The sequence below is a fragment of the Drosophila nasuta genome, chromosome X, assembly GCF_023558535.2.
Source record: "Drosophila nasuta strain 15112-1781.00 chromosome X, ASM2355853v1, whole genome shotgun sequence".
Classification (NCBI taxonomy): Eukaryota; Metazoa; Arthropoda; class Insecta; order Diptera; family Drosophilidae; genus Drosophila; species Drosophila nasuta.
The window spans coordinates 12,881,502-12,908,166 of record NC_083459.1 but is presented as its reverse complement, the minus strand read 5'-3'; the positions used below and the strand labels follow the sequence as shown (position 1 = coordinate 12,908,166).

Genomic DNA, 26,665 nt, shown 5'->3' with positions numbered 1-26,665 from the left:
CCACAACAACAACACGAAGTCAAATAAAATGGCAAATAAAAAGAATTCGCGTTGTTCTTGTTGCTGCTAATTTCGCAAAAAAAAAGAAAAGAAGAATGGCAAAAAAAAACAGAATAAAAATTCTATTCCGCGTTCGACGGCGGCGGCCGAAAAATAAAGGCATGAAATGAACAACTGTACACAAAAGCGAAAAGTCACTGTCGACGCCGACGCCGACGCTGACGACAACGCAGCTTTGGCTCTTCTTCCTCTTCTTCGGCTAAATTTATAGCCGCTTACGCATGACGCCAAAAAGCAGCTGACAAAAGCTCTCTCACACACACATACAAGCACAAGCGCATGCTTGAAAGCTGTTCACTCGCCGTTTGACATCTAACTGTTTAACACACACACACGCATAGAGACACACACAGACGCAGAGGCGCTAACTAGGCAGCCAACTAAACTTAACTAGCGCCCTCTGCTGTCAGCAGAGCAGCAACAACAACAAAGCGCGCTGCTTTTGCTGTTGTCAAGTCGCCAAGGCGCAGCAGCAACAGCGTCGATTACGCAATGCGTTCACACACACAAACACACACACACACACACGCATACGCTCACTCATATCAAGCGAGAGAGGAGAGCAACCAACAACGTTTTGTTTCGTTTCCGCGATCGACGCGAAGCTTGCTAAAACAAAAACGACAACAACAACGACAATGAAATTCGCAAATAGCTAAGTTAGCTATGAATGTGTGCGACCCAATTGGAAATTTGACATACAAAAAAAAATAAAACTTGAAAGTTAAAGAGCAGCAGAAAGAGAGCGAGAACGAAAGAGAGATAGCAAGAGCCTGTCTTTATAGCGCAACATTTGCCGGGTTCAAAGCCATAAGCACAACAAATAATTGTTCTTAAAAAAAAAAAAGTGTCAAATAAATATATATTTAATTTCAGCAATAATGAATAAAAAGCCTGTCAATATATTCCCACATAAAATTCAGTTATTGAATACAATAAATAAATCTATTTCATTTCAGCATTATACAACTTTTACTTTTCTTGGAGAATTTTGATATTTCAATGTGTTTTATGAATTTCACAACACAATAAAGATTGTAGAAATTTACCTCAATTGACTATTTTTAAAGTTTTCTTCAATAATTTAAATAATTGCCTTAACTTTGCTTATCATTCATTTTTTTTTTAAATACTATATAATATAATATATAAAAATAATATAACTTAGTACTAAAAATTTTGTCTTCAAAAGTGCGTCAAGAACATGAAAATAGTAATGTTAGAAAACACATCTTAATTTCAAGAACATTTAATGTAAGAAGAAAAAATCGTCAATAAAATAAACTATTTTTAAATTTGCATATAGAATAATGCAACTGATTCTTAATATAAATGATTTTATTGCTGTTAATTTAATTAAATGTTCATTTTAAACATTTTCTTGACTACTTTAGAAATAAATCTCCAAATCTTTTTTATTTTTTATGTTTTTACTTTCAGTTTTTGCAGTAATAAATGCTTCCAAATTAAAATAGGAATTATTATACATTTTGTTTTAAAGAAATATTCTTCATATATTTGAAATTCATATAAGAATGTTTATATATTTTGTATTATAGAAATGTTTTTCATATATTTTAAATTAAAATGGGAATTATTATTTATTATTTTTAAAATTCAAATAAGAATGTTTATATATTTTGTATTCTAGAAATTTTTGTCTTACAGTCAACAACAAGTTTTCTAAAGTTGTGGAAAACACTTTTGAAATTAAAAAAAAAAATTAAAAAGAATTTAAAGAAAATAATTAAAATATGTTTTATTACTCATATTTTAAATTGAACTATATGAAAAAGATTTCCGTAATACAATGTTTAAATTTTTTTCTTTAAGTTCTTTTTAATTTTTATTTTTATTTTCAAAAGTGTTTTCCACAACATTAGAAAACTTTTTGGCGCTCTACTTATTTTCAGTTTCAGAGTATTCAGAATTCATAAATTTCTGTGCGTTTTATGTGACGAGTTCTCCAAAAAAAAGCCAAAAAACCATTTGGCCTGTCATGTTGCAAAACTTGGAGAAATTTTGCAGTTGGCTGTTGTCTGACCTTTGGCTTGACCGTGGGCGTGAGTTGTGCGAAAAATCACAAAGAAGACAAAAAAAAAAAAAAGAAAGAAAAAATAAATAACATAGTTGCGAAAAATGTTTCTAGCGGGTCGCCAGGCAGTTGAAATTCAATGCTATCTACGCACACGCACACAAACACACACACACACACATACACAGAGAGGCAGACAAGTAAATTAGTTCAGTAGGTGCGCGTTGTTGTTGTTGTTGTTGTTGCTGGCGTCATTTAAATTTAGCAGCGAGTGGCGACGCCGTCAGCCGGCAAAAATTAAACATTGAAAATCATAAAGAGAGGAAACAACAACACAAACAGAAAAAATTCGCACATATCTGTCCTTGACACACATTGCGTATACGCAATTTACGCAGCGACTTCTCGCGAGTTCGTTGCGTGTGAGTGCGTGCGAATTGCCGACAAAATCCGCTACACATGTGTGCGTGTGTGTGTGTGTGACCTACTTACGTATCGGAGAGATACAGATAACAACATATGTTTTCGGTATTCACAATTCGCAAACTAAACGTATCAACAGCTGCTCTCCTCTTTGTTGCTGTCTCTCTCCCACACGCAGCACGCAGTTGGCGGAAGTGTTTCGTTAGTTTCGCTAGTGATGCCAAGACGGAGGGAATACACTTTGCCATCTCTATCGACGGCTGCATTATTTGGCATTGATTAATGGCGGCGCTTCGACTGCAGTTCAAAAGGTTCGACACAAGACAAATTACTCGCAGCTTGGCCAATAAATTTTCGGACAGCTGCAATCAATATGTGCTTAAGATTATTGGCCAAAGATCGACGCTGTTAATAGGTCAGCAGTCAGCGATCAGTGATCAACAGTCAGCCATGTAACCCAAACGTCGATGATGACGACATTCGCTGAGCTTATCGCCAAGCATTAACTACGCATATGCTTAAACATGTTATTAAAAGTCAATTCTTTAAAAGGGTTCCCAAGAGAAGCGAATACAAAGAGAGAGAGAGAGTGAGAGAAGGAGTGAGAGAGAGAGAGAGAGCGCGATAAGATCATTTTTAGCAAATCATTTGAACTTTGTAGTTGGCGAAATGAAATAAAAACGGTCTATTAAAATGATCAACAGGGTTAGTAGAGCAAGAAGACTTCGGAAATGTTCCTTATATTATAAGAAAATAGAAAAAGAAAGTAATAAAAATGTTCCTTATATTATAAAAATGTTTCATATATTATAAGAAGACTTATTAAAAACCCCAAAAAATAAAGTTAGTCTTGTAAATAAATGTTTTAGACTCTTATAAAAAAATCACAATTATTATAGCATTTCTTATGGAGTTCAGAATGCAAGAAATTATAGAGTTAGTAGAGCAAGAAGGCTTCTAAAAAAGACCAAGGTATTAAAGTATATAGTATTTTTTAAATATGTTATAGAAGACTTATAAAAAAGTCGCAAGTATTATAGTATTATCATATATTGTAAATAAATGCTATAGAGTTGTTATGCTCTTAAATGCTTGAAAATTATCAACTGAATAAATAAGTTATAAAGTTAAGAATGCATTTAAAAGTTTAATCATTTATCTAATCTATAGAACTATTAATTATTAAATGTTTGAATTAAGGAAAGTTTTGAAAATTTCAAATATATCTAGAAATTTATAATGAAAAATAATTGATACATTAATTAGTTAGAAAAATTTGACATTAAAATGAAATAATCTTGAATAAAGTATTAATATATTAGAAATATATCTATATATAGAATATACTATTATACTATATATGTATGTAGTGTTACAGCTTAAAAGTTTTATAAAACATGATCTATTCAACAAACTACAGTTATTATCATTTTATAGTATTTAGTACAGTAGAATATAGTATAATTGTACATATGTATTAGATTTTCAGTATTTAGTATAGTAATATAGTATATTCATATATCGTTATTATAGTTTCAGAAACATTATAATCACATTGATGATTTAATCATAAATTAGAAATAAACTAAATATTCTATTATTAGCCTTCTTATTATACATCTAACAAAGTTTAGCAAGTGCTTATATGATCTCTTCTATAACTGAATGCGGAATTAAAATTGCATTGTCATAAAAGCAAACAAGTCTTATGAATACACATATTAGATCAGAACAAACTCATACATATATACATACAATCATACATACATATGTACATACATATATAAGCACTATGTTTGTGTTTTGCTTTTTTTGCGTTTTGCATAATTTTCCTGTTGCATGTTTTCAGTTTTATTTGTTCGACGCGAAATTTAACGAGCTTACATTCAAAATGCATTTTTTATTTTCAGACGTCGCGATGTTGTTTGCGTGTGTTGTTTGCCCGTTTTTATGTTTCCATAATTATTCATTATATATAGAAGTATATTTATTTACTTATTTTGCTTTTTTTTTTGCTCTTTTCTTTCTAATGGCATGCAGCGTAAGTTGCGTACGTGCCTTTGGCTTCAAGTGTGAAGCGGGAAGTGGGAAGTGCGAGGGGGACAGCCACATACATACACATATTGTGTGATAACATGCTCGCACACTCACACTCACACACACACACACATGCTAAGCAATGCACGTAGTCAAGTGCAAGGCAACCGCAGAAAAACTCTTTTCGCTGCCTTCACTCAGATAAAAACACAAAATGTAGTCGAAAACTTTTCATGCTATTATCTACTCGAAATACTAGAAATAAATCAAATATGTAGAGAGTATCTCGCAGTCGTTTTGCTGCTAATAATATTTATTTGCTGCCGCTAATTTTCGGTCGCTTTTTGGGGCCACACATATGTTTGGCAAACATGCGAGTTGCGTAAGCGACGATAGCGACAATAGCAACAGCGACAGCGACAGCGCTGCTCGGCTGCAAAAGAGAATTCGCAAATTCGGCAAATAAATGTGTGATCACACACACACACACACACACACACACGCACAAAGAGAGGGAGAGCAAGCGAGATGGCCATGAGCAATTGTGCTCTTCAACTTGACTTTGAACGAACGCAGATAAACGTAATGTTGAGAGAGCGCTTTTGCAAATTGTGCGTGTGCGAGCGACGATAAAGAGAGCACGCCAAATGAGAGAGAGTGAATTTTGGCAACATTTTTTTTTTTGTAGGTTTTGGGGCCGGCCTCATTTTTGCGCTGTGCGTATACTAGCTTCTGTGTGCGTGTGTGTGTGAATGTGTGTGATTGCTGCTGTCGTCGCTGTGCGTGCGCGATCTTTGCGAATTTTTTTTTGTTTTCGGCTCTTGCTTTTGTTGTTATGCGTGCGCGGCTCTTTGTTGTTGTTGCTGTTGTTTGACGCGTGGCTCACGCACTTTTTCTTTCTCTGTGTGTGTGTTTGTTCGTTCTCTGCGCAAATACATATAAAAGACGACTGCGAACGTCGACAGTTCGTTGACTTTTGTGCGTGCGTCGTGCGTTGTGCGTCGTCGGGCCTATGAGTATGATTATGTTGTGTGTTGTGTTGTTGTTTTTACTTTTTTTTTTTGTGCGTGTCGTTGATCTTTCTAGCAAAACGAGCAACTACAACAACAGTAGCTAGATTGGGCCTTTGCCTGCGGGGTTCAATGAACTTTTTTGCGTTTGCTCTGTGTTTCTTTCTGCGTTTGCGCAAAACCATTTTGGCAATGTTGTTGCCGTTGTTGTTGTAACACAAAGTTCAATAGACTCGCGAATATATTTTTTTTCTTCTCTATTTTGATAGTTTACGGGCACAATTTGCCATAGGCATAGGCATAGAACATCATGCTACCTACACAGACACACACACACACATATGTAGTTTCTTCTGCTTTCACGGTCAAAGGCCTCAAAATTGTAACCAAAAGATTGCCAGATATTAAATTTATATGGAATTTCTTTTTGCAAAATCTTTAAATAGAGATTATGCCAAAAAAAAAGGCGCAACTTTAGTTTAATTTATTAAATAGATCCTTTATTTGTTTTAGTTTATTCTTTTCTGCTATGAATTTATCACTATTAAATTTCAAAATACAATTTTATTCCGTTACAATTTATGTTTGTTTCATTCTGTTCTACTAAATGAATTTATCGCTATTATACACCATTTATATAATTACTATATTAATGACTTTATTATCGCCTATGCTAATAATTGAATTTTGTATTTCAAGAACTTGGCGATTTCAACAACTCTTTCAAAACATATTTTAGAATGAATCAATTCGATTTTTCTATCTTTTTCTTTTTAAACACGCATTCATAGCTTCACTTATTGATCGATAACTAAAATTTGCTGCATATCGTTAGTTATCGATAACTATTGACTTTGCGAATTTGCTGGAAATTTAACGGGAAAAATATACAAGGCATAATTACTTGTTGTTGATCCAAACAATCGAAATTAGTTGTTATCTAAAACATTCCATAGAGCTGAGAAAGCGAAAGTATTGTCGATACTTCGATTAATAATTTGTGTTTGCATTATATCGATAATATTGACGATAAATTGATTAATAGATTTTGTTTGCATTGTATTGATAGTATTGCCGATACATCCATTAATAACTTTTGCTTGCATTGCATCGATAGTATGGCCGATACATCGATTAATATCTTTACATATCATCGATAGTATTGCCGATACATCGATTAATATCTTTACATATAATCGATAGTATGGCCGATACATCGATTAATATCTTTACATATCATCGATAGTATTGCCAATAAATGCATTAATAGCTTTTGTTTGCATTGCAACGATAGTATTGCCGATATATGGACAACTATCGATTTTTTCGCATTCACAATGCAATTAGATCGGTTATTGATCAATAAGCAAACTGTTCTCATCGTGTTGGCGATCTTCTGTGATCATTTTGTGCATCTCCAACAATGTTTGCCATCATTTTTCACGCACCAAAGGGATAAAGAGAGAGGATGAAGAATTCATTATTTATGCCAAATTTATGCAGTTTTCAGTGTGCGAAAAAAAGGCGAAAAGACAGAAAACTTTCGAAAGTTCTTGGAGTGCCATGGGAAATTTGCAATGACCGATGATGTTTTGTGGTGAGGTTCTCAAGCGGCGCTTTGTTGTTGTTGTTGGTGAAATTTCAGCGTCTAATTGCCGCAGCTGTTTTGCCATTTTTTTGTGCCTCTTTCTTTGTAGTATGTTTGTTTTTTTAGTTCTTCGTTTTTTTTTTTTTGCCTGTGACACGGCAAAAGGCATTTGGCCATAGAGCCACGACACACATGCTTAGTTAGCCCCCTTATATTTGATGTATTTTATTTTAATTTATTTTTTTTTACTCTCCTCATTTTTTAGTTAGTTTTCGTTTTCTTGTTTAGCAAGAAAGTTTTTTTTTTGGAACCGGATTCGAGAGGGTTTTATTTTGCGTTTGCTGGATTTATCAAATGGCATAAAACAAGCGAGAAAGAAAGAAATTTTATGGGCCCTGCTTTTACTTCTTGCAAAAACTAGGCAAACTTTGGGTGTTGTCAACGGGTTTTGGGTTTTAAGCGCCGTTTTTCCCAAAGCTCTACATATTAAATAATGCGAACACACAACAACAACAACAAAAAAAGAAGGCAAAGTAAATAAATAAATAATTTATGTGTGTTTGTGTGTGTGTGTCATCATCAGTTGGAAATGATTATGTAACTAAGCGTAATTAAAGCAACAGCAACAATGGCTAACTGAATTAACCTTGTTCTGGCCCAACGGAAATTGCACACACACACATACAGAGACACAGATACGCACACACGATACGAGCGCAGATACATTTGTATCTTTGTTTGTATCTTGTGAGTCCTTGGTTATAATTAATCCACAATTGCACACACACACACACACACACACACACAAATCCAAACACAACACGCAAGCGTTTGTCCACATTTCCATTGTTGCTGTTTTTTTTTTGTGGGGCGTCAACTGTACCCAGAGCGATCAGATAAATTGCAATTGGCACCTGGTCGCTGCAGCTCCGTCTCCCATCTTCCCTCTCTATCTCTCTCTCTTTCTCGCTCTCTCTCTCTGTCAGCCGAAATGCTAATTGCCATTGGGTCAGCCATGGCTTGCTTGCATGTCAACATTGTCGCTGTTGTTGTTTTTTTTCTAGCTATTTTCAAGCTATTAGCTAGAAACGCAGCCACTGCCATGTGTCACGCAGCCATTTATTTGCGCCTCTCTCAGCGCTTCTCATTTCACATATCGCACTGCATATTGCGTAAAATAAATACTAGCTTAAATAAAGCAAATCAATTTCAACTCAATATAACAATATTGTTGATTTTTTATAAATTTCTGGTCAAGCTACTGATTTTTTTGAATTGGAAAACAAAATTATTGAAATTATTGCTGACAATCTGTATATTTTGTACTGTACTACTAATCTGTGGCGTATTTTTAGTATTTTTGTGGTATATTTTAATTTGATTTGATTTTATTCATAATGGGTAGCGGGTATCTCGTAGTCGAGCATACTTCACTGTACCTTTCTTTTTTGTTCTAAATAATCTTGCTTAATATTTTTTAAATTTTATCTTATATCATTTTCTATATTCATACTAAAACTGAAAATACTTTAAATCAGTTTTCATCTTTTTAAATACAAGTACATACTTGTATTTTAAATTTATCAGCAAGTTTTGTATTTTATATTAGATTCCATTCTTCATATTGAACCATATAATTTTCTATATTTTTACTAAAACTGAAAATACTTTAAATCAATTTTAATTTTTTTAAATAAAAGTATTTTAAATTTATCAGCAAGTTTTGTATTTTATATTAGATTCCATTCTTCATATTGAACCATCAAATATTACTAATTTTACGTCAGCATTTAAAATTCTCTCTCTTTTCTTTTTGGTTTAATATTGTATAATATTAAAATTGTATAATATAATAATATTGTATAATCTTGTCTAATATTAAAAGTGATTTATATTGTTAATAACTTTAACGTAGTATAAAAGTTTTCCATTGATTCAAAGCTTGAATTCTTCTCTTTCACATCAACAAAAATTTAAAGCAAAAATGCACTTTTCAATTCCAAGTCAAAACAAAAACAATTCAGATGCGTGTGCAGCCCTGGCTTACGCTTTCCTGTGAGTGTGTGTGTGTGTGTGTGAATGTTCGTGGGTGTCTGCTTTGTTGTTGTTGTTGTTGCTTTTGCTGCTGTTGTTTTGAGCGATGTTCAGCTAATGTTATGCATTAGTTATTGTACAATATTTGTTGTTGTTATTGTTGTTGTTGTGTAAATTAGAAGGCGGCTGCCAGATAAAGAGCAGCAACAACAACAGCAATTGAACAACGCAACTGAGAAATGCGCAATAATTGATGCACGCAAAATGCAATAACGAATTCGAGGTGCAAGCGAAAAAGACGCATGCAAGTGTGTGTGCGAGCGAGAGCGAGATGGCGCCACAAACACAAGCAGAGCGGGTAATGAGTCGAATGAGGGTTGGTGAGGGGGGGAGGCAGTGCATATAATTGCGTTATAGTTTGTAGTTTTTGCAATGTGAACGATAACACACACGCACGCACTAACACACACACACACATTCGTTGACAATGCTGTGTGTTGTTGTTTTTGTGTTTTTGTTGTTTTTTAGGGTTACCATATCGCCGCAACACATGCGCACGCTCACTCTCTCGCTCTCTCTCTCAGTGCATTTGCATTTTTGTAGGTCTCTTTGCGGTCTCTTAAGCTGCCGGCAAAACTTTGCTTTGCTTTGCTTTGCCGTTGTTGTTGCCTTATTAATCACTTCCTTCTTGCGTTTTGCACGCGCTTCTCTCTCACTCTCTTTTTGGCCCCTTCTCCACCCGTGTGGCGTCATGCATTTTGTGCATTTGTCAGCAAACGACACACACAACCTTGAAGAGTGTGTAGATAAATAAGTTGTGCAGAGAAGAAGGAGGGGTAAAGGAATAGAAGCATGGAAGGGGGAAGGGGGAAGCTTGGCTACTACGACAACAACAAAAGTGCATCAATATTTGATTTATTTGAAATTTGCTTTTCAGTTTCCCTTCTGTTGACTTTATCGATATCGATTTCGACTGGCTTATCGATTACAATGCATTTGCATTGCTGCGTCCTTCAACTAATTCTCAACTAACTTGCTCACAACTTTTTATTATAAGTTCAAGACAAAGCGAAGAAGGCGCAAAAATTGAGATGAAAAAATGTCAGTAGAAATGCGAGAGAGAGAGAGAGAGCAAAGCTCTGCTATGCTGTGTTTATTAAATAATTACTCATAAAGTTCTATGCCTCCCGTTACTTTATTAAAAGTAGTATTTGCATATAGTTGTTCCTTTATAGACATGTTTCGACGTGCTTGATTTTGTACATACTCGTATTATTAAAGTAATTTTAAAGTTACTATAAAAAATGACATTTTAAACATATGTTAAGCAATATGTAAATTTATTATTAAACATTAACTTAAAAACTACTCAAACTTTAACAATAAATGCTTAGATTTCTTTAATCTATTTTTCTTTCCTATACACACATATTGTATTCTTTCAATTTATTTATGATGCCATAAAAGTTTTTTCCACACAAAATAATATTTTTTTCTTTTCATAATATTTTTCTTCTCCTACTTATTCTGTCTTTAATTTAGAAATGTTTTATTTCTTTACCTACTTTTTCTGTCTATAATATTTCAACTATCTTTTTTGTCTTGAATACGTTTTCTTTCCTATAAACACATTTTTTATATTATCATCATTTATTTCGCATAAAAATTTTGGTTTTTATTTTTCAATTTCTTTATGATATATTCAAATTTTATTCTACACATAATAATATTTTTATTTTTCTACTTATTTCCTCTTTCTACCAATACTCTTTTATTTTTATTCTTACTACTTTAATTTAAATTTTACGAAGGTAATATTTTCATCTCAATTGTAACTTGTCTTTTCTGTCGTTTTTTATTTTCTTAGTTCCCATTTATACTTCTGCTATTATTTAAAAAATTCTTATACATTTTTTTATATACTTATATTTCTTAGCATTTATACTTGTACTTCATTATATTAATATATATTATTTAAAGAGTTCTTATAAATTTTATTATTTACTTATATTTCTTATTAATTTTCTGTACATACTATAATTCAGTTTTTTCCCCCTTTCTCTCTCTTTCATTCACTTTGCTTATCATTCATTGAATTTAATCAGCTGCGTTTCGCTTTCATTCAACTGCTGTAAGAACTTTCGCACTCTTTCTCTTCTCTTCTCTCCCCTTCGCCTCTTTTAATTCATTCGCACGCTTTGCTTCCGCATTGAATGCAAATATTGCGTATACGCCGCGTACGCGCTGCCAATCAACTTGATGCAAATAACACGAATAGCATTTGCTCGCTGCTGTTTACCTATTATAAACGTTAATGATATTTGCATAGCCTCAATCGATATTTGCGAGGTATCTCTCAGTCGACTACCGAGTGTGTTCTGTTCTGTTATTGCCACACCCTTTTAAGTGGGCGCAAGTACGCGTGAGGCGCCACCTTTCATAATGGCACGCAGCTCACACGTCAGTTGATTAACGGCAATTACATTTTGCGCCACAAAAACAATTCACTTTTCGCAATGCTCAACGAACGTGCTCAGCGCTCAGCTTTGAGCTTTGAGCTCTCCTCTGATTGCGTCAAGCCTCAAAAGGCACATTTCACCGACTGCGTTGCAGCGATTGATTGACGACGTCGCCCACACGCAGCAGCAGCAGCAGTGAAAAGATTGCGCCTAGGCAGAAAGTATTATGTTCAATTATTTTCTTGGCTTATTGCATTTTAATTTTTATACCCGCTGCCCATAGGATAGAAGGGTATTATAACCTTGTGCCGGCAGGAAATATATGTAACAGGTAGAGGGAGGCATCTCTGACCCTATAAAGTATATATATTCTTGATCAACAGCCGAGATGATCTAGCCATGTCCGTCTGTCCGTCCGTCCGTATAAAACACTGGATCTCAGAGACCATAAGAGATAGAGCTATAATTTTTTTTCGACAGCATTTGTTATGTTTGCACGCAGATCAAGTTTGTTTCAAATTTTTGCCACGCCCACTGCCGCCCTCGCAAATCGAATAACAAGCATAATTTTAAAGCTAGAGTTGCGAATTTTGGTATATACAATAATTACTATAATAGTTATGATTCCTGAAAATTTGGTTGAGATCAGATAAAAATTGTGGATGTTATTAAAGAAATACTTTTGTATGGGCAAAAACGCCTACTTACTAGGGGTCTGAGTTTATGGTCTATGGTGTATTTTGAATGCGGTACTATAGCGATATACCAAATATACCGTTTGGTATATTTTTGGTATTTTTTTATAGTATTTTCGGTATATTTTGAAAATAATACCGCAATATTTTGCCTTTATTAAAAATGGGTAGCGGGTATCTCACAGTCGAGCACACTCGAATGTAACTTTCTTACTTGTTGTTTCTTCATTTCTCTCTCTCTCTCTCTCTCTCTTTCTGTCTTGAGTTCATTGATTTAACCTCAAGTTTTGGTGAGTTATGTTTTGCTATGCGAAGTTTCGCCAAGATTGTCGCAAGAGATCTGAGATCAATGCTGAATTTTTGGCGTAATTAATTGCAGCCTTGTCTTTTGGGCCAAAAGCTCGATTTCAAGCGCTTTCAACATTCAAAGCTGATTACAATCAATCAACGAATTTAGATCAAAGCCAAGAAATATATATTTTATATATGTTTATACATCTCTCAAAATAAATAAATTCACAAAATGAAATTTCGAATTAAAAAAATGGTATAGAAATAAAATTGAACATTGAAAATAAGATGTGAATTTTCTAAGTTTTCAAATATTTGAATTAAAACTAAAAATGTATTATTTTTCTTTTATCTTAAGTAGTTGAGCTTTTGAAGCAAAGTTAAAGTTGTAAATGTTAAATATTTGAATTTCAATTCATATTAGTTTTTATTTCTTTAAAGTTTTTTGAGCTTTTCAAGCAAAGTTTAAAGCTGTTAACTTTTAATATAAGATTTACATTTTGAATACTTAAATTAAAATTTTTATTAGTATTATTACTATTAATATTATTCAATTTTTTCGAGAGTTTTATTCAAATTTTAAAGTTGTAAGATGTGAATTTTGTTAGTTTTTTAACATTTGATTTCAAATTCATATTAGTTTTTAATTCTTTAAAGTTTCTTGAGCTTTTCGAGCAAAGTTTACAGCTGTTAACTTTTAATATAAAATGTACATTTTGAATATTTGAATTAAAATTAATATAAGTATTATTACTATTAATATTATTAAACTTTTTCGAGAGTTTTGTTTAAATTTTAAAGTAACATTTCAAATAAGATGTGAATTTTGTAAGTTTTTAAATATTTGAATTAAATTGAGCTTTTTTAGCTTTTCACGCAAAGTTTAAAGCTGTTTACTTTTAAAATAAGATGTTAATTGGGTAAATTTAAAAAAACTTGAATTAAAATTAATAGTGTTTTATTTTTCTTTTATCTTAGTTGAGCTTTTGAAGCAAAGTTAAAGTTGTTTAATTTAAAAATAAGATGTAAATGTTAAATATATGAATTCAAATGCATATTAGTTTTTAATTCTTTAAAGTTTTTTGAGCTTTTCTGGCTGGCAACTTGTGGTAAGTTCAAAAAGCAGCTTTCAATTCAATGCGGCACGATCTTGAGGCAACAAACAAAAAAAGAGCAAGCGTGGCAATCGATGCAGCAGCGACAGCGAAACTTGCAACCTTTCAACTGCAACTGTAATATGAAAACTATTTGCTAATGTTGTCTGTACTTTGTTGTTGTTGTTGCTGTTGTTGTTGTTGTTGTTATTGCTGTTGTGGCAACGTCATTTGCCATTACTCGTAAATGTCACATATTTATGCTGATGATAACGGCTTCGCTTCGAAGCGAGCGTGCGAAATCTCCAACCTACTTCCCCCCACCTCTCACTCTGTCCACAACTGAACTGAGTTGAGTTGAACCTGAGCTGAGCTGAGCTGAGCTGATCACGCAACAACTTTGCTTGTCAACAGCAACGTAGAAAAGCGATGGCAAAACTCTCTAAAAATGACTCAAGTAAAATTGATTTGTCACGCTGCGCATAAATTGCAACTGTTTTGTTGTTGTTGTTGTTGTTGTTGTTGTTGCAGTTGCAGTTGTTGTTGTTGCTGGTGGAAGCTGCAGTCATTGCAGTTACTTCTCCGTGCTTTTCAATCAATAGTAATAACCCTTTTTGTTCCCCTCTGTGTTTGCTTTCTTTATTTGTCTTTTGCCATTTCATCAATTAGGCGTTAATTTTTGCCGTCTGCAATTTAACGGTGTTAACGTTTTATTAATGAGCCAACGCATTTGGCGCCTGGGAAAAATGCCCAAAGAGAAACCACAGCAGCAGCAACAACAGCAAACAAACAAACAAACAAACAAAACAAAACAAGACAAACAAATACAAAAATTCGAAAAGAAGCAAAAAAAATTAAAAATAGAGAGCGAGCAAAAAAAAGAATCTGAAGGCCAAGGTCAGCGCCAGAAACGGATCGTATCGGAACGGATTGGCTTAGACCGAGCCCAAAATGCATGACAACAACAACAACAACAACTCAAGCAACAACAACAACAACAACAACTAATTGCTGTTGTCGTCGAGCGGAAGTGAGCGACGTCTGCGCTTTGCTTTTTTTTTTGCTTTTTTGACAATGGGAAGTGAATGCAAAAATCATAGCAAAATACACAAAGAGGCAGGCAAAACACACACACACACTAACACACACACACTTACACACACACACTCATACACACAACATGGCGAAGGTTTCAATTTTAATTGAAAATACAATTTGTGTGTGTTTTTCTTCTTCGCATTTCAATTGCAAAAATTGCCTTAATTAGCCCCCCAAAAAAAAAACGTTTCTGCGTTAATTGCACTATCTAAAATTTGCCAACACTGACATTTACACACACCAACACACCAACACACACATGGACAGTGATTGACAGCTGACACGCCCACAAAACAAACAGAAATCCATTCGATTTTTATTATTAATGCCACTCTAACGTTGAATTTTTGCCTTGGCTTAAGTACGCGTATTCATAGGAACTATAAAATACTTTATTGTTTATGACTTACAAAATCTTTGAACGAATTGCAGTCGAAGATTGCACAGTTTAGTATTTGGAGAATTTTGGAGAATTCCATTAAAATTTTAATAATATTATTCTGACAACTTTGATTGAAGAATAATTTTACGATGTATTGACTTTTAACTTTGATTGAAGAACAATATTACAATTTATTCGCAAGTAACTTTAGAAAGTAACTCAAAAATAATTATGTATATATATATATAATAATGTATTTTAATGCAATTTGAAAGTTAAAGTCTCGATTGTAAACTTTTTAATTTGAATTTATTACTAAGACACATATTCTCAGCAGTTTGTTGGGATTAAAGAGAAATATTTTGCAATTTATTGAAAAAATATTTGAAACTATATAAATATAAATAAATATAAATATATAAAAGAATCATGGTATAGTTGAAGGACTTTCAATGTTGATATTTAATACACAATTTCCTTAAATAAACAGCAAAGCTTCTTAAAACGAAATTCAATTGAAATTGAAAATCACAATCACACAAATGAAACAGAGAGGAAAATCTCAATGTAAACTATGTAGTATATTTTATACTGAAAAAATACAATATGGTATTAAATTTTACACTCGCATTTTTATACTTGGTTTAAATCGGGGATTATGCAGATATTGGCTCTGCTTTCGCAGCAGGGAGTAAACTCTGTGAGTAATACCCTAAAATATACTATTTAGTATATTTTATACTGAATACTTAAAGAATGAAATACCATGTGATCTAATACTTTTGCCTCGAATTATTTAAATATTGGTTCTACTTTTGGTAAACGAAGCAGAGAGTAGACTAAAAGAGTAAAGCACTAAAGCCTACTATGTAGTATATTTTATACTGAATACCATGTAGTATATTTTATACTGAATACTCAAATATTGACACTGCTTTTGACAAATAATGCATACAGTAAACTCAGAGAGTAAAACCTTAAAATATACTATGTAGTATATACTATTTAGTATATTTTATACTGAATACCAGAGAGTAAAACCTTAAAATACAGTAGTATATACTATTTAGTATATTTTATACTGAATATTTTAAGAAAGAAATACTTTTGACTCGAATATATTCCTGGGTTTAAGAAAATTGAGGATTATTTAATTATTGGCTCTGCTCTCTGCAAATGAAGCAGAAAGTAAGTCCCTAGAACTTACTATATAGTATATTTAATACTGAATACCATGTAGTATATTTCATACTGAATACTCAAATATTAACACTGCTTTAGACAAATAAAGCAAACAATAAACCCAGAGAGTAAAACTTTAAAATACAGTATGTGGTATATACTATGTAGTATATTTTATATTGAATACTTTAATAAAGAAATACCATGTGTAAACTGTAACTTAAGAATTGCGGGATTATGAAACATTTCTATACTTGATTTAACAAAATCGGAGATTATTCACATATTCACTCTGCTTTCGACTCAGTTCATCATATTTGTTAAAGATTGTGTATTAATTATAAGTGAAATTAATTGAGTAACTTACCTTAAACTAAAACACTCGCCAGTCGGGCGTTACCCGTCCAGCAATCCATAAGTTGCAATTTTCAATTGATTTGTGATTCTTGTTCGGGGTCGTCTTCTGCGTCGTGGGTCTGATAGTTGTTGTTATAATTGTTGTAATTGTTGTTGTTATTATTAGTAATATTGTAGCTGTTCTTGTTGTTGTTGTTGTTGCTCTGGATGTTGCTTGTGGTTTCTTCTTGCAGCAGCAGTTTTTATTTATTCAATTTTGAATTTTCTTTATTTCGCAATTTACGTTCAAAATTAGTTTTTTTTTTAACACTTTGATTTTGCACACCGAAAATTGTTGCTGCGAGCGTTTTACAACACTGTTAAGTCCGAAAAATAACCGTAATTTTCTTGTTTGCTTTTTGAGTTTGAAAGTTTTGAGTTTTGTTTTTTGTTTTTTTTTTTTTTTTGCCACGTTTCGAGCTCAAGAGATTTTCTTTTTTGTTTTGTTTTGTTATTTTGTGAAAGAAATTGTTCAATTTGTAAACATTTTCAGCTTCTTTTTGCTTTCCGTATCCGTATCCGCTTCTTCTTCGTCGTGTTCTTTTAGATTTTTACGTTGTTATCGATAAAAATTGAATTGGTCCAGTTGGTTGCAAATATTTCGACAAGTTTTCTTTCTGAGAGAGAGAGTGTGTGTGTGTGCATGTGTATTGGTATGTGCTTGTTTGTGTGTGTGTGTGTGTGTAAGTAAATGAGAGAGTTGCAATTTTTCAATAGCCAGAGAGCGCTGCCAGAGTTGTAGCGTGTTTGATTCCTTCTTCTGTTGTCTTCGTCTTCTTGTTGTTGTTGTTGTTGTCGTCGTCAAGCTTTCCGTTGATTCGCTTTTCGATACGCCGAGATTTCGAGTATGGGTTTCTTTAAGTTTTACACGCTTTCTTCTTCGTTGAAATTTAGAATTTTGAAGAATATGCTGCAAATAATCAAGAAAAGAATTACTCAATTAGTTAACTGATTTCATAGTTGATTATAATGATTATTTATTTATATTTTTATAAAACATTTTTCTAACACTTCTCTCTATATCGAGTTTTAAAGCAACTCTAAATTACATATTAATGTTGAACTTATATAGAAAAATTAATTTTATTATTATTTCACAACAACAAAAACACACAGAATAGAATACCGCTAGATAGATTTTTTTACATGAAGAAAACATCAGATTTAACATACAAATTATTTATTCAATTTTTTTTTATTGTTTTGTTTTTTTTTCTTATTTATTATTTTTATTTTATTTATTTATTTTATTTTATTTTTTTTTGTTTTTTGTTTTGTTTTTTTTTTCTTATTTATTATTTTTATTGTATTTATTTATTTTATTTTATTTTTTATTTTTATTTATTTATTTTATTTTGCTTTTTAATTTTAATTATTTTATTTCCTTTGTTTTTTTTCTTTACTTACTTTACTTTTTAAAATTATTTTTTTTACTTATTTTTTTTTAAATTTATATAATTAATTTTTTTTTATTTATTTCATTCATCTTACTTATTTCATATATTTTATTTATTATATATTTTTAAGGTTTATTTATTAAATTTGTTTTAATGTTTAATTATATTTTATCATTAAATATCAATTTCAAGAATTAGAAGTTGTTTATTGGTGTTTATTTATTTATAATAGTAGCATTACCTACTAAAAGTATTTTTCTATAAATGTATTTGTTTCTCAACACTACCGAAAATATATGTGAAAGCACTTTTAGATGACTCCATATTGCCTAAGGACTAAATTTGTATTAAAACATTCCACTCAATGCACTCATTTTCTGTGTGTACAATTTTCTAATTTGTTTGAGCTGCTTTATTCTAATTTTCATATTTATTATACTAACGAGAACAAACTCTAACATAATGATAACTTTTAACTGGCAGATAACTTTCAAGTGTCAGAGTATTCCAACATGATCTAACAAACAGTTCTTTGACTCATTCGTCAGCTTAATTATTGTGCTAATTGTGTGCAGAAAATAACAACAAAAAAAGAAAGAGCAACAATCTCCTTAATTCATTAGCAATTTGTTTGCTTTTACTTTCAACTGGAATTGTTATTGCTTTCGATGCGAATGCAAAGAATGCAACCTTGAGGCAACATATGGTCACACTGCACAGTGAACAACAAAACGGTAAACAAAACTTTTGCGCAAAACAAAAAGCTCAAATGTAGGCTATGACAAACTAACATAGAAAGAGAGAGAGAGAGCGAGCGAGACAGAGCGATTGCACAGCAATTTGACGTGAAACTTTCACTATTTTAATTACCAAGCGCAAATTTAGTTGCCGAACAAGAAGAAGAAGAGGAAGAGGAACCAACAGCAAACACAAGGAAGGAAGGAGGAAGAGAAAGAGAATGAGAACAAGGCGAGCTTTTGCCAATGCCAAAGTCACTGAATGTTTTAACCGTTGTTCTTCTTCTTCTGGTTGTTGTTCTTGTTGTTGTCTGTCTCAAAAAGTCTGGCAACTGTCTGCGGCTGCCTTCAAGTGCCCTGCAACACACAAGTGCAACGCGAGACGAGACAGAGAGCGAGCGAGATGGAGATAGATGAAGGAGAGAGGGAGAGCACATGTATGGAAAGTTTTGTTGCATTGTTGTTGCTGCTGCTGGTGCTGCTGCAACATGTGGCACGCTTAATTATGACGTTGAAAAGTCATAGCGACAATGTCAACAGTTGAATTATAAGCTCTCTCACACACTCACTCACCAAATTGTTCGCCAAGTTTAGCTGCAGCTGACGTCATCACACATACACATATAAGCAGCATATTTTAATCAACTTGCAACGCGAGCGTGGTGGCATGTGGCACGCAGCGGCAGCGGCAGCATCATCATCGCACTCTATCAGCTCTATGTTATATATCTACAGCATCATGTGCGGCATCTAAAAGTTGCGCTCTGACATTGAAAAACTTTTACTTTGCCTCATAAGTAGGTTGCCTCAATGTCAGTGCCTCAACCCCTTTTCCTTCCCTCTCCCTCTTTCCCCTCTCTCTCTCTCTCTCTTGCTCCTTCTCTCTCTCTATGCTTTGTCTGTCTGTGACTTTGTCTGGGCAACAAGTTCAAGTTCACGGCAAGCGATATCCTGAAAGCTTTAGCAAAAACTTGTTAACAACAGCAAGTGAATCGCTTGAATACTATTCATTTGCATACACACACACATTCACATATTCAAACGTTGCTCAACTTAAAGCAAAAGCATGAAGCTTAAAGCAGTCACTTTTTCAAACATGATTAAAGCTTGTGTCAAACAGAGCGCAAAGCACATTAATACAAATATTCACTTACCCTAAAGAATAATTTTTACATAAATCAATTTTTACTTAATCAGCAACTTATAAGTTTTTATGTGATCTAATTGCTATAAAATTTGGAATAATACCATCGAGTAATCAATGTTGTTTAGCTTACAGCTATTGTAGCAACAAAAAATACAAACTTCAGCTTTAAGGGCAAAGTTAAATCTCTTTTGTGTTTAATGAACTAAGCTTTAGATTCATCTCTGGTTACTTAATCAACTTTGCTCTAGAAGAAATTACTTTTAGTTGCCATAAAATTTGTTGATTAATGTAAAAGCTCAGCCAATATTGCTGAGTTGAACTTTAAACCACAGTTACAAATAAAAGCTAACTTCAACTTTCCCAATCTCTCTTATGTTCAATGAATTAAGCTTTAGATTAATCTCTAGTTACTTTTACAACTTTGATTAGTAAGAAAAATCAACTTCTAAACTTTTAGTTGATTTAAATATTTTTATTTCTCAGATAATATTATTGAGTTACGCTCACAACAAATAAGTTAAGGGTTCAACTCCTTTTATAAAGCTTTAAAAGTTCTCACATTAAAAACTGCGCATTTGATTAATAAACTTGTAAAATAGAGCTTTTAATGGCCACTATTTCTAAGCTGCTTCAAACATCTTTGCTCTAGAATAAAGTTTCAGCAGCTTTTTATGTTTTTTTATGACAACTAGTTCAAAGCAGCTTCAAACAGCTTTGCTGTAGAATAAAGCTTCAACAGCTTTGCAAGCTTTTGTTTGATCAACACACTTGGATTGCTGTGGAATCGAAGGCAACATTGCTGACAAAAATGAAGGCGCAAATGAAATAAAAGGAGCTGCAAGTCAACGCAACGCAATCAGAAGGAGCCAGTTAGCCAGACAGTTAAAAACAAATGCCAGACGGCGAGACAGAGACAGAGAGTGGTGGACTGGGAGAGAGAGATAGAGAGAGAGAGAGAGAGAGAGAAAAAGAGAGGGGGAATAGATAGAGTGAGTTGGACCGTTGGACAGACAAAGGTTGTTGGGTAAATACCAAACACGGCGAAGAATATGTCTATGACTAGACTCAGACTGTCTGTCTAACTGTCGCTGTCGCTGTCTCTGTCTGTCTGTGTGTGAGTGTGTTGCATGCACCTTACAATGCTCCACCCGCTGAGCGACGCTGAAAGAGAGACGCAGACAAACGCGGCCCAAACCAAAAAGCTGACGACGACAGCGACAGCTTGATGACTAGCTGCTTAAAATGTCTGCACAGCTGTTTGATATGGCTGTTATGGTTGCAAGTGTCTTAGTGTGTGCGAGTGTGTTGCATCAACAGTTGAAGTTGCAGCCAGCCAGGGCATGCACAATGCCATCGACATATTTTTTAATGTTGCCAGACAGACAGACAGACGGACAGAAAGACGGAACGCAGAGCGGGACGAAAAGTTGAGAATGAGCGACAAAACCTCTCGACAGTTAGTCGCAAAGTCACCAAGTTGCAAAGTTGCAAGCAAGTCGCAGGTGAATGTTGAATGTTGAATGCTGAATGAAACAACAGAGCGCGCTGGAATGGCAAATGAGGAGGAATGCAACTTGAAATGGGGCAGACACAACGCTCTCCCTCTCCCTCTCTCTCCCTCGTTTGCACATTAAATTTTGTTTTATTCCTGACAATGCGAATTGCAACGTGCGTCTTGCGTCTTTTAATTTCGTTTTCCTTTCTGCATATATATTTCCCATTTCATTTCGACATCCTTCTCTCCCTCTCTCTCTTTCCCTCTTTCGCTCTCTCACTTATCGATCGCATTGGCTATTTATGATAAGCTCACAGGCTGACAGGACATCAACAACGATGGCAAGGACATCGCAGTTCCTGTTACCATGCGTGACCGTCGCTGTTGACAATAAATTTATGCAATTATAATAAACATCATCATCATCATCATCATCATCATCATCATCAGCAGCAGCAACTGTTTGCGATCCTCACTCCACAACACATGCTGAAAGAGCGGCAAACTCTTTACGAATTTACTATTAAAGATCTTTAGATCTAAAGATGAATGTAATTATTAAAATAAAATATCATTTGTATTAAATAAAGTCAACAATAACAAAGTCTTAATAACTTTTATTTTTTTTTTATGTATTTTTGATTTTCTAATATTCCTCATCATTTTCTTATTAATCAACCTACAGCTTTTTTTTTTTCTTACACTCCCAACTTATTTCTTAGAGTTCACATTCTCAATATTTCAGCAGAATTCATCAGCGCGCTTTCAAGTTATGCAAATTTGTCGATCTTTACAATATATTATATATTAAATTAGTTGAAATATGTTTAATAGAATTATTAAATAAATAAAATATCATTTGTAGTAAATAAACTCAATAACAAGCAGCTCTTACTGAAAGTACTTTCAATTTTTTTTTTAAGTATTTATGATTTCATAATATTCCTTACAATTTTCTTATTACTCGACTTTTAAGTTGTCTTTTCCTCACACTTCCAACTAATTCCTAAGACTTCTTATTCTGAAAATTTCATCACAATTCATCAGCGCGTTAAAGAGTTATGCACTTCTAAGTCGATAGGGTATTTGGCAGTCTTGCCACATGCAACTTTTGCGCTGCTTCTGCAGAAGCAACAACCATAGGAAACTGCCTGTCTTGCCATTTATTAGAAACTGCGGAATTTCCCAGTCAAGCGTTGACGGCTGCGCGACAAATTCGTTGAATTTATGAAATTTTAGAACTTTGCCACACAAAAAATGAAGCAAGCGAAAAAAAAATTAAAATAAAACATATCGAAACAAAAAACAAATACTGAGCATTTTATGGAGCTCGAGTAACAGGGCACATGTCACGGAATTGCAGTTTGCACATGAGATAGCATTAAAAAAAACAAAAAAAACAAAAAACAAAACAAAAGCAATAACCACGACAAGAACAATATCATCTTGAGGCAGTTTATTGGATGACATAAGACGGCGACAAGAAATTCAATTGAATCACACGCTTTCCATAAAGTAGACTACAACTGATTGGGCATACCGAATAACTTCTGTATTTAAACAGTAATATACTGAAAGCAGTATTTTTCAGTTGAAAAATATTTATATTTCCTTTGTGGCTGAAGATTTATAATATAAGATAATGAGTTCGAAGAGTATTGATAATGAACGAAAAAATATATAAAGAAATGAATATAATAGATTAAGGCAGAGAAAAAGTATTTACAATAAAAAAAAGAATAGATTAAACCAAAAAAAAGTATTTACTAAGAATAAAAAATAATAACAAAGTATTCTAGTACTTTTTGGCAAAATATAAAAATAATATTAAATTCGAATTGAAAACTTTGAACTAAAACTTTTTATATATGGTTAACTTTTTTTTTTTGTTGTTCTGTATACCGAAAAACTTCTCTATTTAGACTGTACTGAAAGCAGTATTTTTTAGTTGAAAAGTATTTTGATTTCACAAAAGTCTGGAGTTTATAATATAAGAGAGAGTTCCTTATGTACTAAAAAATAATAATATTGAAAGAAAAACTGATAGAAAAAGGTAAAGAAATACTATTTAGAAGAAATATCAAATTCTGGTCACTTTTTTCACTTAAACTGAAAATTGTTGCTTCACATTTGATTGTTGTCAAATTTTCATAAAATTTCTTTGCAAGATCGAATTTAAAAGTATATTTTTTTTTTTGAAGATGTGCTTATCTTTCTCTTCGCTTTGCTTCTTTCTCGGACTTTGAGTGTTGCATAACGCCCAAAAAATAATTGGAAAATGTAACTCCAAGTAACCGATTGCGATTGTGTTTGTGTTATTCCGCTTAAAGCAACTTAATATACACAATACCATTATTTTTTCGTTTTTTGATTTGTTAATATTGCGATGTGCTTAGTTGTACTTTGTTGTACAATTATGATGAATAATTTGTTTATTGGGACTTATTATCGCCAGTGAACTTGCAGACCGCCCGCCACGAATTGCTGAGCTGAGCACTCTTTGAATTTGATTCGGTTTCTGTTCGAGTTCTGTCGTCAGTCGTCAAGTCTTCAGAATGTCTGGGCTCTCGGGTCTCCGTTTGGCTTTTTTTGTCAGTTTCATATTCTTGGCTCAACAATTTTTCGTTCTTATTCTTGTTGTCGATCTTCTTGCTGCAATTGTTTTTGCTTTATTTTGAAATTTTTTTCTTTTATTATGGTTTTTTTTTTGTGTTGTTGTTGATTGTTTCTTGCATTTTGCCTATGTGTTTTTCCAGGAATTCCGTCACTGATACGCTGCCATAAGCCCAGCAACAACTACAGTGGCTACTAAAAGTTATTGTTGCATTTTTTCACAACGTCATTTTCTGGAAAATAAATGCAATGCAAGGAAGGCAACAACAACTTATTGTTTGTTGTACAATAATTTATGCAAATATTGCAGACGCACTAAAAACTTGTTGTTGCATGGAAAGCGAACGAAGATGGAGAGTCAGTGGAGGGAGGTGAGAGAGGAAAAGGCAAAGTTACACACTCACACACATAGAGGGCGCTGCTGTGAAATCAACACACTGCAAATTGTCTGTGTCATGCCGTGGACAAGTCTGTTGTCAATCAGTCCACACGATTGATGGCTTGATGGCTTGAGGGATTGAGGCATGAAGCGAGCTGTCAATCAAGTGAGCGAAAAGCACAGTTTTGCTTGACCAAAGTCCTGTTGAGTTCCAATCCAATTGGATTGCACAATTTCTGACTGAATTATGCACAATTCGATTAGTCAACTCAACTCTCTACACGAAACAGTGTTGTTATACAACACTTCATTTTCATTGCTATGAATAAGTACGAAATTAAAGCATTTAATTCATAAAATAATAAGACAACTTTAAGCACTTAAAAATATATACAATTATTAAATATGTATTCAATTATTATAATGAACTGCTTTAGTATTGTTGACAAAACAGTGTTGTTATACAACACTTCATTTTAATTGCTATGAATATGTACAAAATTTAAATATTTTATCAACAAAATAATAAGACAAATTTGAGCGCAGAAATATATATTCAATTATTTATAATTATGAGCTGTTTTAGTATTGACAAGGAAACAGTGTTGTTAGGCAACACTTGACTGTCATTTTTATTGCTATGAAAATTTACAAAATTAAAGCACTTAATTTACAAAATAATAAAATCAATTTGAGCACTAATTTGTGTTGCTTTAATAATGTAGACAAAACAGTGTTGTTAGACAACACTTAGTGTTGGCCACAAGTTAAAAAACAGAACTCCAATTATAAATTTCATTGCTGATGAATGTGCGAAGTTGACGCATTTAATCTTAAATTAATTTAATTTCAGCACTAAAATATATACTAAACTATTTATGGTACTGTTCAAAAGTATCAAAGTATTATCAACAACAGTGTTGTTAGGCAACACTTAGTGTTGCTCAAGCAAGTAAAAACCTTTCCATAGTTTCGTGATGTTTCATTTTACCATCATTAAAACAATTTCAACACCAAAGCAACTATTCACTGATATTTTTGTATATAAAGTTAGTGTTATTTGCTGTGTGTTATTATACAACACTTAGTGTTGAAAAAGCAAATAAAGAAATTTACTTAATTTCGGCAACTTTCAATACTTTATTCTTCAACTTAATGACTAAAATATTCCCACGATTGCTTGCATTTCTAATCAACTATTTAATGATATGTTCTTCGATATATTGTATAGTATGTGGATAGAGATATACTATATATATATGAGTTTTGTGGGACTTGCTGGTGACCTGCATTGAACCCTGCAGCCAGGCCAAAGGGAAGGAAGCGTTTTTGATGGCGTATTGCGTAGGCTCTTAACAGGGCGCCACTTGGGACATTGTCACTTCTGAGTGCATGTCACCAAGTGTGTGTGTGTGTGTGTCGATGTGTGTGTGTGTCGGTGTGTGTGTGTGTGTGTGTGTGTGCGTTTGATGCCGCCTTCTTTCGCACAAACACTTGAGCACGCATTTGGCGGCATCGTCAGCTGCCACTTGGGCGTTTTTTTTCTCATTTTTTTTTTTTGCTTTCTTTTTATTTCAAAATGCAATCGATATGTGGAGCACACGCATCCACACACACACACACACAAACACACAGAGGGTGGGCTCAAATAATTAATAATAATTTATGGCGCAAACTTTGTCGCAGGCACTGCAATTAGAAGCCGACGCCAAGAGCTGAAAAGGAAAAAAAAAAAAAAGGAGACCCTACAAAATTATGCATAAACGCATTTTAGTGCGCCTAGAAGTAGGCAATGCTCTTGGCGTCGGCGAAACTACAAAGCAGAGAGAGCGAGAGAGGGAAAGAGAAGGGGCTGCACTTGGGGTTTGGGTTTGAGTTTTGGGGTAGGTAGCAAAGGCTTTTGTTGCATTGCGTTTCTTTTTGTTGAAGTGCACTCAAAAACGCACTTCTCGCAGCAGGGAAAAAAAGAAAGAAGCAAACGACACAAAAAAGAAAAACCGAAACGAAACGAAACGAAACTTAGATGCCACGCAAAGCGCCTTTGATCCTGGCGTCGACGTCGACGTCGCAGTCTCGCAACTAGCTCACGCAATTTGCAAAAAAAAAACAGGAA

The 26,665-nt window shown here is 33.4% G+C and overlaps 1 protein-coding gene across 9 annotated transcripts in view; it reads right to left on the bottom strand.

The window, feature by feature from the left end:
* LOC132797214 (pneumococcal serine-rich repeat protein) overlaps window positions 1-26,665 on the bottom strand; it is a 202,724-nt gene that overhangs the window by 149,642 nt on the left and 26,417 nt on the right. For all 9 annotated transcript variants that reach the window (XM_060808795.1, XM_060808794.1, XM_060808796.1 and 6 more), the window contains exon 3: window positions 16,756-17,694. The gene's annotated coding sequence lies outside the window, so the exon portion shown is untranslated. The remainder of the gene's footprint in view (window positions 1-16,755; window positions 17,695-26,665) is intronic.